The sequence below is a fragment of the Lynx canadensis genome, chromosome E1 (assembly GCF_007474595.2).
Source record: "Lynx canadensis isolate LIC74 chromosome E1, mLynCan4.pri.v2, whole genome shotgun sequence".
NCBI classification, from domain to species: Eukaryota; Metazoa; Chordata; class Mammalia; order Carnivora; family Felidae; genus Lynx; species Lynx canadensis.
The window spans coordinates 46,454,121-46,469,364 of record NC_044316.2 but is presented as its reverse complement, the minus strand read 5'-3'; the positions used below and the strand labels follow the sequence as shown (position 1 = coordinate 46,469,364).

The following is a 15,244-nucleotide window of genomic DNA, read 5'->3' as shown; positions in this document are numbered from 1 at the left end:
ATGTCCAGTGGAATAAAGGCAGTCTCTTCAGGAAGTGGTGCTGGGAAAACTGGCCAGCGACAGGCAGAAAAATGAACCTGGACCACTTTCTTACACCATATACAAAAATAAACTCAAAATGGATGAAAGACCTAAATGTAAGACAGGAAGCCATCAGAATCCTCGAGGAGAAAGCAGGCAAAAACCTCTTTGATCTTGGCCACAGCAACTTCTTACTCAACATGTCTCCGGAGGCAAGGGAAACAAAGCAAAAATGAACTGTTGGGACCTCATCAAAATAAGCTTCTGCACAGCGAAGGAAACAATCAGCAAAACTAAAAGGCAACCGACGGAATGGGGGAAGATATTTGCAAACAACATATAGCCAAAATCTATAAAGAACGTATCAAACTCAACACCCAAAACACAAGTAATCCAAAAAAATGCTCAACACCACTCATCATCAGAGAAATAATCAAAACCATAACGAGATAACCACCTCACACCTGTCAGGTGGCTAACATTAACAGCTCAGGCAACAAAAGATGTTGGTGAGGATGCAGAGAAAGAGCATCTCTTTAGCACTGCTGGTGGGAATGCAAACTGGTGCAGCCACTCTGGAAAACAGTATGGAGGTTCCTCAAAAGATTAAAAATAGAACTACCCTGTGACCCAGCAATTGCACTACTGGGTTAAGCATCTGTTATCCAAGGGATACAGGTATGCTGTTTTGAAGGGACACATGCACCCCAGTGTTTGTAGCAGCACTATTAAAATAGCCAAAGTATGGAAGGAGCCCATCGATGGATGAATGGGGTAAAGAAGATGTGGTGTATATATACAATGGAGTATTACTCGGCAATCAAAAAGAATGAAATCTTGTCATTTGCAACTACGTGGATGGAACTAGAGGGTATTATGCTAAGCGAAATTAATCAGTCAGAGAAAGACAGATATCAAATGACTTCCTCATATGAGGACTTTAAGACACAGAACAGATGAATACAAGGGAAGGGAAGCAAAAAGAATGTAAAAACAGGGAGGGGGATGAAACATAGGAGACTCTCAAATATGGAGAACAAACAGAGGGTTACTGGAAGGGTTGTGGGAGGGGGGAAGGGCTAAATGGGTAAGGGGCATTAAGGAATCTACCCCTGAAATCATTGTTGCACTATATGCTAACTACCTTGGATATAAATTTAGAAAAAAATAAATAAAATAAAAATATCGAGAGGGAGAAATGAGGAATGATCCTATTTTTTACAGCATCTTTGACACAGATCAAATTACATCAATCAATGAGTTTCAAATTCTAGTACATTTACATAGTAATTAGTTACACACACACACACACATATACACATATCCATATGAATTATTTCTTTTTTTAAAAAAATTTTTTAATGTTTATTTATTTCTGAGACAGAGACAGACAGAGCATGAGTGGGGGAGAGGCAGAGAGAGAGGGAGACACAGAACCAGAAGCAGGCTCCAGGCTCTGAGCTGTCAGCACAGAGCCCGATGTGGGGCTTGAACCCACGAACCGTGAGATCATGACCTGAGCTGAAGTCGGTCGCTCAACTGACTGAGCCACCCAGGTGCCCCTGAATTATTAGTTTCTTAGTGATAATTTTGAAATGAAATATGGAAAATGCAAGGTATACAAACATTAACTAGAAATTTACAAGACTGACAAAAAGAAATGATAGTATTGGTAAGTGAACATTCTAATACTGTAAACTCATGTTATTTTATCTATACTGTACATTACAAGGCTTTTCTTTCTTTTTTTTTTTTTTAACATTTATTTACTATCAAGAGACAGAGAGACACAGAGCATGAGCAGGGACGGGGCAGATAGAGGGGGAGACACAGAATCTGAAGTAGGCTCCAGGCTCTGAGCCGTCAGCCCAGAGCCCGACGCGGGGCTCGAACTCACAAGCTGCGAGATCATGACCTGAGCTGAAGTCAGACGCCTAACCGACTGAGCCACCCAGGCGCCCCTATAAGGCTTTTGTTAGTGTTGCAGTTATTAGCTTAAATGCAATTTAAATCTATACAAGAAATGGTGGATGATTGCTGTACAAGAAACTGAGGATTAGCTAATGAGTTGTGATATATTTAAATGAATTTCCCACTTTTGAATTTTCCGCTGTGGACTCATGAAGTGAAAAATATTAAAAAAAAAAAATCCTAAAACCCCCAATCTTTTCTTATGTTTATGTCTCCTTTTCTTCTTTTTCAAATTGTATTGCCTACTACTTCCAAAACAGTGTTGTCATGCTGGGCATCTTTGTGCTTTTCATATTTAATGGACTGATGCCAATATATTACTGTTAATTGCTATGCTGGCTGGTGGTTTGAGATCTTTAATTGTGGTGAGTATATTCACCTATTTTTGTTTGCTTTATGTTTTTTTTTTTTTTGTTAGATGTAGCTATTGTAGTTTCTGAAATATTTTCCTAGCTTCTTTTGAGACGATCATGTAATTTCTCATCATTAACTGGTTTGTTTTCTTAGTTTTGATTTAGTTTTGGTGATTAGTACCTAATTCTCTAACATTCCTTCACCCAGGTTTTACACTTTATTAGCGTTCTTTTAATTTTTAATTTTTATTTATTTATTTTTGAGAGCGAGAGAAAGAGAGAGTGAGCATGAGGGGCAGAAAGAGAGGGAGACAGAGAATCCCAAGCAGGCTCTCTCCACTGTCAGCACGGAGCCCAGTTTGGGGCTCTGTCCCACAAACAGAGATCACGACCTGAGCCGAAATCAAGAGTCAAACGAGTTGGATGCTTAACCGACAGAGCCACCCAGGCATCCAAGTTAATTCCAGTTTAAATGGACCCTGTAGATACCTCTGTCCTCTTACTTTCCTTGTACTTCCTCTTTGTACACATTTGAATTTGTAACCAGCATTCCATGTAACTATTGATTCAGTCTACTAGATATGTTAAGGACAGAAAGAAGTGTCGTAAGTCTGCTGTAATTCTGTTTCTGTCCATTTCTTCTTAGATTTCTTACATTTTTGCTTTATACAGTTTGATGCCAATTTATTTGGTTTATTAATTCATGCAGCAACTTTTTTTCAGATTTTTTATTTTATTATTTTAAAGTTTATTTATTTATTTTGAGACAGAGAGATCATGCATGTGAAAGCACATGCAGACGGGGTAGGGACAGAGTGAGAGTGAGAGTGAGAGTGAGAGTGAGAGAGAGAGAGAGAGAGAGAGACAGAGAGAGAAAATCCCAAGCAGGCTCCATGCTGAGCATGACACAGGACTCAAACTCATAAACTGTGAGATCATGACCTGAGCTGAAAGCAAGAGTTGGACGGTTAACCGACTGAGCCAACCAGGTGCCCCACATTTATGTTTTATGGAGGTTTATGATTTTTATATCTTCATTGTGGACTGCATCCTTTATCATTATAAAATATCTGTTCCATTTAGGGGTTTTAAAGTTTTGTTTTGAATTAAACTTTTGTAACTTCATTTCGTTTTCATTTCCTACCACAGAAGTTTACCTGGGACATCCTGTTGAAAATAGCGAATAGGCAGTTAGAAATAATGTATCTGGGGTTTAGAAGAGAGGTCTGGGTAGAGAAATCCATTTAGAAGTCATTGGTATTTTGGTGATAATCGAGTCCACTGATAATTGAGGGAAAGTCAGAGAATGTGGTGAGGACTACGTTTTGGGGAGAGCCCACATGGAAAAGCAGTGTATGACGGAAGAACAACTGGTCAAGGAAATTGAATTGTAGGTAGCAGCAGGAAGTTGAAGAATGATGTGCCCAGAGGTGTTAGATGTTTTCAGAAAGGCAAGGTAAAAATAGGTGAATTGTTATAGTAATTTGTATCCCAGGTATCAGTTGATGTTTTCTTGTTTTTTTTTTTTTTTTCAGTTGATGTTTTCTTTCAGTTGACGTTTTTTCATTTTTTTCAGTTGATGTTTTTGTTTCAGTTGATGTTTTCAAAACTACAAGTTTTGTCAGTTTTTACAGTTAATATTTTTTATTTAATCTTATTCTGTATTCAGGCTGTAACATACTTCCTGTTAGCTCTATATATTGAAAAAATTAAAACAAGTAATTGAAATAATTAAAAATAAGGAACTTTAGAACAAATTTTCTGTACCGTTTTCTTTAATTTTTTTTTTTTATTATTATTAAGTAATCTCTGTGCCCAATGTGGGGCTTGAACTTACAGCCCTGAGATCAAGAGTCACATGCTCCATCCACTGAGCCATTCAGGTGCCTCTCCTCTCCCCACCACACTTTTTTTTTTTTTTAGGTTTTTTAATTTATTTTTTGAGAGAGAGAGTGCAAGCGGAGGAGGGGCAGAGAGAGGGGGGTGGACAGAGGATCCTAAGCAGGCTCCGTGTTAACAGCAGAGAGCCCCACGTAGGGCTCGAACTCACGAACTGTGAGATCGTGACCTGAGCGGAAGTCTGATGCTTAAGTTACAGTGCCACCCAGGTGCCCCCCAGCATCCCCCCCAACACACTTTTTAAAGTATGCTCTATGCCCAGCGTGGGGCTTGTTTGAACTGATGACCTCGAGATGGAGAGTTGCATGCTCTATGGACTGAGCCAGAATGGGAAAGATGAAAGGAGGAATCCTTTTTACTTATGACAAATCATTTTCATAATTTTTAAAAAATGACTAGTAAAGGTATCATAGGTGATATTTTGTTATGCCATCCATAGTTTATGTATGTGTAACAGTAGATTAAGTAATTAAATTTTGTTAGATCTAGAGTATTCTGATAAAAATGATCTTTCTTCACCCCCTATACTAATACTATTTTTCTCTCAGATACTGATGAGAAATAGGGAGACAATATTACATTTTTTCCCTCTAGAAACACAAATTATATAGAGAGTTATGGGGTCTAGAAGTCTGAACACTTTCAGACAATTTTCTAGATAGAATTAATTCAGTAAAAACTTATAAGCTAAATTTTGAAAAATCTATAGTGGCATCAGGGTTTTAATCCTGGCATGACTTCGCCACTGGACCTCCACCTTGTATAAGTAGTGTTGCTTCTGGGTGTCACTGAACAACCACTTTTTAGTTACTGCAGTAAGCCAGACATGATTTGTGCTCTAAAAAAGTCAACAAATGAGCTGGGGGCACATGAGTGATTGCCTGTAGTATAAATGTACTCAAAACTGTAATGGAGAGCTGTACAAAGTGCCAGGGAAGCACTGTTCTCGGAGGCACAGGAGAGAACAGAAGAGGTGACATTTGATCAGGGCCTTGCAAAAGGTCTGGGATTTCTCACAACTTTAGCAAATTAAGGCATTTTCTGTTTAAAGTGTAAAGAGAAGGGTTTTCCCCCCCCTTTAATTAAAAAATTAGGGGTGCCTCTCTGGCTTAGTTGGAGTGTGTGTGTGTCTCTTGATCTCAGGGTTGTAAGTTCAAGCCCCATGTTGGGTGTAACGATTGCTTAAAAATAAAATCTTGGGGGCTCCTGGGCGTCTCAGTTGGTTAGCATCAGACTCTTGGTTTTGGCTCAGGTCATGATCTCACGGTTCGTGGGTTCGGGCCCCGCGTTGGGCTCTGTGCTCAGCCTGGTTGGGATTCTATCTCACTCTCTCTGACTTTCCCACTTACGCACACATTCTCTCTCTCTCTCTCTCATTCTCTCTCTCTCAAATAAATAAACATTAAAAAAATAACATCTTTAAAAAAAGAGCAAGAAATTAACCAAACAAGTGCAGATTGTGCCCACAGTGCATATTTTAAAAACCCAGATATGTAGAAAAGGGCCCCCGACCAAAAGTTAACACTTGGTGAGAACTGTTGACCAGTTCTTCCAAAGCGTTCAAAAAAGAGCATCCCTACAACACCCTATCAGGTTCAGTTAGACTTTTATTATGAAATATAAAAGAGTGGAAAGTTTTGCAAGTCTGGTCATTTTTTTTTAAAGTATCTATACATAGTAACACATTTCTTCTGTTAAAGTAGTAACATTTCAGATGGGCCAGAATCTTTGTTTTTCAGGCACGAAATTCTCTCCCTTAACCTAGACTATGCTGGAAATTCATTGACAAATTCTTCCTCTTTGGTTCTCTTTTTCCCCCCAGAATTCATGCAGACCACTTTCCATCCTTGGCATTTTCTTTTTTGTAGGCTTTGTAGTCTTTGATTAGGCTTCAGCTGTCTTGTAAATCAGTCCTCTTCCAGTCTTGCCTCCTGAGACAACCCCTTAGTTTTCTTGCGTGAGTTTCCATGAAAGCCTTACGTTCTGTTTGAGAGGGGAGATACCCGGTTTCTGGAGAGCAGTAGTTTCCAAACTTCGCTGCACAATGGAGTTATCTGGGGAGAAAGATAAAAATACAGATTACTGAGCTTAACCTGGGGTTCAGTAAATTTGGGATGCATGTTGACACTCGACTTCTAACAGCTTACTATGTGACTTTGCTGCATCTCCAGTTTTACGACGGCTGCTTCATGGCAGCTTCTCGAACTTTAATGAGCATGTGAATCGCCTGAAGATTTAGAGAAACTGCAAATCCTTCTGTAGGAGACCCTTCTTGAGCGGGGCCTGAGCTGCTGAATTTTTTGCAGGCATCTTGGATGATGCCAGTCTCATTTTGAGTAGCATGGTTTGAAGGTACTCTTTGAAATTAGTGCATTTAATCTGATGTGTATTGTTGATTGTCTGATCTCAGAGGGATAGCCTTTCTGAGTTGTAGGGCAATGGTTCTTAACTCGTGGGCCTCAGACCAGCACAGTTAGCGGCACCTGGGAATTACTAGAAATGCACATTCTGAGACTCTATTCTAGAACCATTAAATCCAACTCTTTTAACCAGAGTCAGCTCTCCAGGTGATTCTGTTGTACAAAGTTTGCAGACCACTGTTCCAGGGGTTCCAGTTGTAGTCCTGTTTACTTACATAGTGAGGAGTAAAAGCACATTTCTGACATTTGTGCAATTGTGTGAGCTAGCACTTAAAAACTATACAGTGTTTCAATAAATATTTATTATGTACCTTACTGTGTGCTAGCCACTATTCATGGTAACAACAGACAAAACTCCCTGCCTTTAAGAAGGCATTCTTTTTTTAAAAATGTTCAAAAAAAATTTTTTTTTTTTTTACATTTACTCATTTTTGAGAGACAGAGCCTGAGCACAAGTGGGGGAGGGGCAGAGAGAGAGGGAGACACAGAATCCAAAGCAGGCTCCAGGCTCCCAGCTGTCAGCACAGAGCCCGACAAGGGGCTCGAACTTACGAGCTGTGAGATTGTGACCTGAGCCGAAGTCGGACGCCTAACCGACTGAGCCACCCAGGCGCCCCTAAATGTTTTATTATTTATTCTTGAGAGATACAGAGTGTGAGCGGGGAAGGGGAAGAGAGAGGGGGAGACACAGAATCTGAAGCAGGCTCCAGGCTCTGAGCTGTCGGCACAGAGCCTGACAGGGGCTCAAAGCCATGAACCGTGAGATCGTGACCTGAGCCGAAGTCGGATGCTTAACCAACTGAGCCACCTAGGCGGCCCAAGAAGATTACATTCTTATGGTTATTTACTACTTTATGTACGTTTATGTATGTACATGTGTATTTTCCCATAAGCAACAGATAAAACAGTTCTGCACGGTTTCAAATTGTTTATCCTTTTGTAGCATTTTTGTCCCATGGTGTTTTGTTTTTAAGATTGATACGTGCTGACATATGTAGCCCTAAATTACTCAAGACTGCTCTCTGGAATCCTATCAAGTGTATGTTCCACAATTTAATCTTTCCCCTATTGGTGAACATTTTGGTTGTTTCTAGTTTGATTCGCTACTTATTTGCTCTTTTAAACAAATTGAATACTCTGCATATGCACAAGGAAGGTTTCCCTAGAGAAGTGATTTGCAAACTGTGGACTGCAAGCAGCATGTTTTGAAAGTTGACAGAATAGACGGTGTTAGGACAGAAGAGAAGAGGTTATAAGACATACGGTTAAGAGTAGCGTTTTGTAGGACTTTTGTTTTGGTGTTGTGTGCTGGATTGAGATGTAAAATGTTATTTTTTACTTTGGGCCATGAACATGGAGTTTGCAGACTGTTCTCTGAGGGTTATGTGCACCATCTTAACCTTAGGTACTGAGCTACTCTCAGAACTGGGGGTGTCCGTATGTAGTGCTGCTGATGGTGGATTGCTGTTCCCATTGTACTGCCTTCTCCCCCAGATTTTACTTAGTTGGATTTTTAAGTCTGTGTCCATTGATGGGTATGACACAATATTTCACTGTGGTCTTGTTTGCTTTGTCCTGATAACTAGTGAGGCAGATGTCAATCCCGCCCCCCCCCCCCCGTCTTTTTTTTTTTTTTTTTTTTTTTTTTGGGACAGAGAGAGACAGAGCATGAACGGGGGAGGGGCAGAGAGAGAGGGAGACACAGAATCGGAAACAGGCTCCAGGCTCTGAGCCATCAGCCCAGAGCCCGACGTGGGGCTCGAACTCACGGACCGCGAGATCGTGATCTGGCTGAAGTCGGACGCTTAACCGACTGTGCCACCCAGGCGCCCCGCCCCGTCTTTTTTAATACAGGAAAATTTAATATATCTGCTAGATGTTAGAATAGCGTTGAAAATGGTAATGAGTGTAATCCTTGGTGGCATATGATAGATACATTTTAATGAACCGTTGAAATGATTTGCTAATGCTGATGATTGACAGTTGAGGGGCTTACGTGGCTTAATTCTGAGTTTTCTCTTTGTACATTCTAATCTGCGCTCAGTTCTATAAACCTGAATCTTTGAATTTGGCATAGTGATCTTATATTTGTGTTCCTACAATACCATCAGTAAGCCATTAGTACCAGTGTCATTTTACTGATTTGAATACTAATGTTTCATATGTGTGCACAGATACCTGTTTAACATTTTTCTTTTAAATTAACATAATAAAAATATACGCATGTGATATTAAAAAATATAAAAAAGTAAAAAAAAATTAGTTTTTTCCCCCTGCCCCCCCAGTTCTCCCTCTCAGAAACAAGAACTTTATTTATTTATTTATTTATTTAATTTTATGTTTTTAATTTACATCCAAGTTAGTTAGCATACTGTACAACAGTGAATTCAGGGGTACATTCCTTAAATGTACCTAATGGCCCTTGCCCATTTAGCCCATCCCCCTCCTACAACCCCTCCAGTAATCCTCTGTTTGTTCTCCATATTTAAGAGTCTCTTATGTTTCCTTTTTTAATTTTCTTATTTTTTTTTAACGTTTATTATTGAGAGACAGAGACAGAGCATGAGCAGGGGAGGGGCAGAGAGAGGAGACACAGAATCCGAAGCAGGCTCCAGGCTCCGAGCTCTCAGCACAGAGCCTGATGTGGGGCTCGAACCACAAACCATGAGATCGTGACCTGAGCCGAAGTCGGATGCTTAACTGACTGAGCCACCCAGGTGCCCCAAGAGTCTCTTATGTTTCATCCCCCTCCCTGTTTTTATATTCTTTTTGCTTCCCTTCCCTTGTGTTCATCTGTTCTGTTTCTAAAAATCCTCGTATGAGTGAAGTCATATGATATTTGTCTTTCTCTGACTAATTTCACTTAGCATAGTACCCTCTAGTTCTGTCCACGTAGTTGCAAATGGCAAGATTTCATTCTTTTTGATTGCCGAGTAATACTCCATTGTATATATATACCACATCTTCTTTGCCCATTCATCCATCAATGGACATTTGGGTTCTTCTCATACTTTGGCTATTGTTGATAGTGCTGCTGTAAACATAGGGGTGCATGTGCCCCTTCAAAATAGCATACCTGTATCCCTTGGGTAAATACCTAGTAGTGCGATTGCTGGGTTGTAGAGTAGTTCTATTTTTAATTTTTTTTAATTTAATTTTTTTTAAATTTACATCCAAATTAGCATATAATGCAACAGTGATTTCAGGAGTAGATTTCTTAATGCCCCTTACCCATTTAGCCCATCCTCCCCTCCCCCCAGTAACCCTCTGTTTGTTCTCCATATTTATGAGTCTCTTATGTTTTGTCCCCCTCTCTGTTTTATATTAGTTTTGTTTCCCTTCCTGTATGTTCATGTGTTTTGTCTTTTAAAGTCCTCATATGAGTGAAGTCATATGATATTTGTCTTTCTCTAATTTCACTTAGCATAATACCCTCCAGTTCCATCCACATAGTGCAAATGGCAAGATTTCATTCTTTTTGATTGCCGAGTAATACTCCATTGTATATATATACCACACCTTCTTTATCCATTCATCCATCGATGGACATTTGGGCTCTTTCCACACTTTGGCTATTTTGATAGTGCTGCTATGAACATTGACCCCTATGTTCCCTTTGAACCTGACCCCATGTGTCCCTTTGAAACAGCACACCTGTATCCCGTGGATAAATGCCTAGTAGTGCAATTGCTGGGTCGTAGGGTAGTTCTATTTTTAGTTTTTTAAGGAACCTCCATGCTGTTTTCCAGAGTGGCTGCACCAGCTTGCATTCCCACCAACAGTGCGAAAGAGATCCTCTTTCTCTGCATCCTCGCCAACATCTGTTGTTGCCTGACTTGTTAATGTTAGCCATTCTGACAGGTGTGAGGTGGTATCTCAGTGTGGCTTTGATTTGTATCTCCCTGATGATGAGTGATGTTGAGCATTTTTTCATGTGTCGGTTGGCCATCTGGATGTCTTCTTTGGAGGAGTGTCTATTCATGTCTTTTGCCCATTTCTTCACTGGATTATTTGTTTTTCGGGTGTTGAGTTTGATAAGTTCTTTATAGATTTTGGGTACTAACCCTTTATCTGATACATTGTTTGCAAATATCTTCTCCCATTCTGTCGGTTGCCTTTTAGTTTTACAGTCTGTTTCCATCGCTGTTTAGAAGCTTTTTATTTTGATGAGGTCCCAATAGTTCATTTTTGCTTTGTTACCCTTGCCTCCGGAGACATGTTGAGTAAGAAGTTGCTGTGGCCAAGATCAAAGAGGTTTTTGCCTGCTTTCTCCTCGAGGATTCTGATGGCTTCCTGTCTTACATTTAGGTCTTTCATCCATTTTGAGTTTATTTTTGTGTATGGTGTAAGAAAGTGGTTCAGGTTCATTTTTCTGCATGTTGCTGGCTGGTTTTCCCAGCACCACTTCCTGAAGAGACTGTCTTTATTCCATTGGACCTTCTTTCCTGCTTTTTCAGAGATCAGTTGGCCATACATTTGTGGGTCCATTTCTGGGTTCTCTGTTCTGTTCCATTGATCTGAGTTACTGTTTTTGTGCCAGTACCATACTGTCTTGATGATTACAGCTTTGTAGTACAGCTTGAAATCCTAGAAACAAGTACTTTAAAAAGATTCTTGGGGCACCTGGGTAGCTCAGTTGGTTGAGTATCTGACTCTTGATTTCAGCTCAGGTCACAATCCCAGCGTCTTGGGATCAAGCTCCACATTGGGCTCTGCACTGGGTGTGGAGTCTGCTTAAGATTCTCTTCTCTCTCTCTCTCTCTCTCCCCCCCTCCCTCCCCCTCTCCCCCATGTGTGAGCTCTCTCTCTCTCTCTCTCAAATAAATAAATTAATTAATTAACTTAAAAAATATTAAGGATTCTTGGGGCGCCTGGGTGGCTCAGTTGGTTAAGTGTCCAACTCGATTTGGACTCAGATTATGATCTCAGTTTATAGGATTGAGCCCTGTGTCGGGCTCTGTGTTGATGGTGTGGAGCCTGCTAGGGATTCTCTCTTTCTCGTTGCCTCTCTCTGTCCCTCCCCCACTCATTCTCTCTCTGTCTCAAAATAAATTAAAAAAAAGTCTTTTTCATTTCAGCATATATGAATTTTACTTTGTTCTTTCCAACTGCCATTGTGTAAGTGTATCATAATTCATAATTCATTTAGGTATTGATGTATATTCAGGCTAAAACAAAACCCACAGAACTTCAACTTAAAAAATTTTTTTTTGGGGCGCCTGGGTGGCGCAGTCGGTTAAGCGTCCGACTTCAGCCAGGTCACGATCTCGCGGTCCGTGAGTTCGAGCCCCGCGTCAGGCTCTGGGCTGATGGCTCAGAGCCTGGAGCCTGTTTCCGATTCTGTGTCTCCCTCTCTCTCTGCCCCTCCCCCATTCATGCTCTGTCTCTCTCTGTCCCAAAAATAAATAAACGTTGAGAAAAAAAAAATTTTAAAAATTAAAAAATTTTTTTTTTAAAGTTTATTTATTTTGAGAGAGAAAGAATGTGAATGGCAGAGGAGCAGAGAGAGGGAGAGTATCCCAAGCAGACTCCACACTGTCAGGGCAGAGCCCAGTACAGGTCTAGATCCCACGACCCAGTGGTCACAACCGGAGCCAAAATCAAGAGTCAGTCGCTTAACTTACTGAGCCACCCAGGCGCCCCCAAAACTTCAACTTTCATAAACCCTTGCGTTAGACTTTTTTGTACTTACTTAAATGCATACGTGTATATCTGTAGGATAGATTCTGGGAGGTTGGATTGCTGGGTCAAAGGGTTATGCATTCAGATAGATTTTGCCAAATTGCCTTTTAAAATTTGAAATAATTTATACTTTCCCAATAATGCTTCAGAGGAAACTGACCTATATTTAATGTTAACTTTCAAAAGTGCTCACCCTGTTTACTATGTACATGACTATAGTCATGATTTGAATAGAAGCTCTTTTGTGGTTTCCAGCTAGATGTATAGAATGTAGAACTTATGGGCCTTTTTTTTTTTTTTTTGCCTTTTTTCCTTTTATTTCTAAAACCAACAGAAAATGAACAGACTTTAGCTTTTTTTTTTTTTAAAGAGAGCGAGAGAGTGGGGGAGGGGCAGAGAATCTTTTTTAAGTTTGAGAGAGAAAGGAAGAGTGGGGAGGGAGGGAGGGAAGGCAAGCCTGTGGGAGGGGCAGAGGGAGAGAGAACCTCGAGCAGCCTCCACACTCAGCCTCCACACTCAGCCGGGAGCCCGATGTGGGGCTTCATCCCACAACCCTGGTATCATGACCTGAGCCGAAAACAAGGATTGGACATTAACCTACGGAGCCACCCAGGTGCCCCAACTTTAGCTGATTAATAATATGAAGTTATATAATCCGTTAAAATTCAGATCTATGCAATGGTTATCCAAAGTCTTTCAGAATGTATGAAAGCTGATGCTTTAAAATTAGACATTAAATTAATTTAGATAATACTTCTGTTACCGCTTTAAAACAGATTCCTATCAGCAGTTTGTTTTTTTTTAACATTAACTGCTTTCATTGATAGTCTTCAGTAATTTATTGTGTTTCTCATTATAAAAAGCCTGCTGTATATACAGTGTCAGTTACTTTTTTTAAGTATTCTCATTTGCAAGTGACCGAAGACAAACATGTTCACTTACGCACGAGGGAAATGGTTTTGGTTTCCGTAACTGGGAAATCCGAAGGATAGGTTCCACCAAGGACTCAAGAATTGTTAGTACTTACATGTCGCTTCTGCTTTTGTCCATCATCTTTACTCCCTTCTTCCATGAGGGAAGTAGAGATGACTTAGCCATGGACAGCTCTGGCCTCATTCATGCAGAGAAAGGGCTTCAGAGCACTTCTCATCTGAATATAAAATCCCAAGGAGAGTCTTGCTGGCCTGCCCTGGGTCATATCTCCATGCCATACTGTGACTGGGGCCCCATCACAATCACGGCGTGGGGAAGGGAAATTCTCAAAAGGGAATGATGCTGGGAAAATACTGCTAATGAAAGAAATATGCCAAATTCTGGGCGGCTCGGTAGGTTAAGCGCCCGACATCGATTTAGATCATCTCACGGTTGGTGGGTTTGAGCCCCACGTCGGACTCTGTGCTGACAGCTCCGAGCCAAGAGCCTGTTTCGGATTGTTGTCTTCCTTTCTCTCTCTGCCCCTCCCCGGCCTGTGCACTCTTACTCTCCCTCTCTCAAAAATAAATAAACTTAAAAGAAAAAAAAAGAGTTGAGTGTTCAGCTGGGGAGATGGAGTAGATACCATGAAAAGGTAATATAATATGAGGTAACATGGTTCACAGAAGACTACATGAATTCAGAAGAGCCTGGGGAGATTAGAATAAGCTTTTGAACGTAATGGTAAATACAGAGTTAAATCTCAAGGTGGTGGTATATTCCACACCAGTTGGTTTCTTTCTCCATAAGTCACTTGGACCCATCTTTTTGTTGTTATTCTCACAGCCAGACTCTGAATCCAGGTCTTTATCTTCTGCTTAATTGCAGACTATGCCCTGTCTCTGGTCTCTTCCTCCTTGTCCTGTTCCTTCTGTTCAGTGAAGCCAGAGAAGTCTTTCTGGAACAGTGTACCCTTGTCCCTGCCCTGCTTAAAAAACCTGGTAACCCTCATCACTGCCAGAATAAAGTACTCTACAGACTCCTAAAGACTCCACATTCTGGTCCCAGAACTGCTTTCCAGCCTTCCTTCTGGAATTCTTTACTTGGAGGATGCTCTTTGACAGTGTTTTGCATAAACAGCTGAGGGAATGCAGAGACTGGGTCTGTAAGCAGTTTTGTCTTGTTTGCGGACTTGTTTCTTCTCTTATTTGAGGGAATCCCTCTAGGTTCAGCCTTCCCTTTTACTCCTCTCTCTCATGTATATTTATACAGGTGAAGTCCAGATTTTCCAGGAGGCACTAAAATGGGCTGGGTTACCCATCATGGTGCTTATTATCACGGTGATTCTGGGATTTAATCGAATCTGTGAAAAGTGCATCTGTGTAGATGGTATCACTTTCGTGAAGTTTGCCGAGATGGAGGCTCACCAACAGTGTCGGGCCCAGGGTGATCCTTTGGACTTTTTTCTGCAGAAAGTAATGGATACATTTTTATTTGGAAAATCTTTTCAATGAATGAATATTGGGTGTGCATTGGATAAATTAAAATATCTTCACCTTTTATATTCTTTAGCATGCTTTTTTCTCCTGACACCCTACACCCTTTTAATTATGAGACTAAGCTCAAAGTGAGGAGGTCTCTGGAATGGGGGAGGGGGCAGGCAGTTCAGAGGTTACCAGTAGCCCCAAATCATGGTTGATAGAAGCTAATTGTACAACAGTGAATTAAGGTTAACTTATCTTGTTAAAATTATTTCTGATATTTAAAGATACTTTTCCTATTCTGTAAACATCATTGGAAGTAATAATAAAAAAAATAATATAGGCACAGCTGTTTAGGAGACACTTGTTTCAACAAGTTTTCTTTTTAAAATTTATTTTTAGAACAAGTGCAAGCAGGGAAGAGGGGTGAAGGGAGGGAGGGACAGAGAGAGAGAGAGAGAGAGAGAGAGAGAGAGAGAAGATTTTAAGTAGGCTTCATGCTCAG

At 40.5% G+C, this 15,244-nt stretch overlaps 1 protein-coding gene across 9 annotated transcripts in view; it reads left to right on the top strand.

The window, feature by feature from the left end:
- Nucleotides 1-15,244, top strand: part of BPTF (bromodomain PHD finger transcription factor) — a 150,489-nt gene that overhangs the window by 23,989 nt on the left and 111,256 nt on the right. The window lies entirely within an intron of this gene.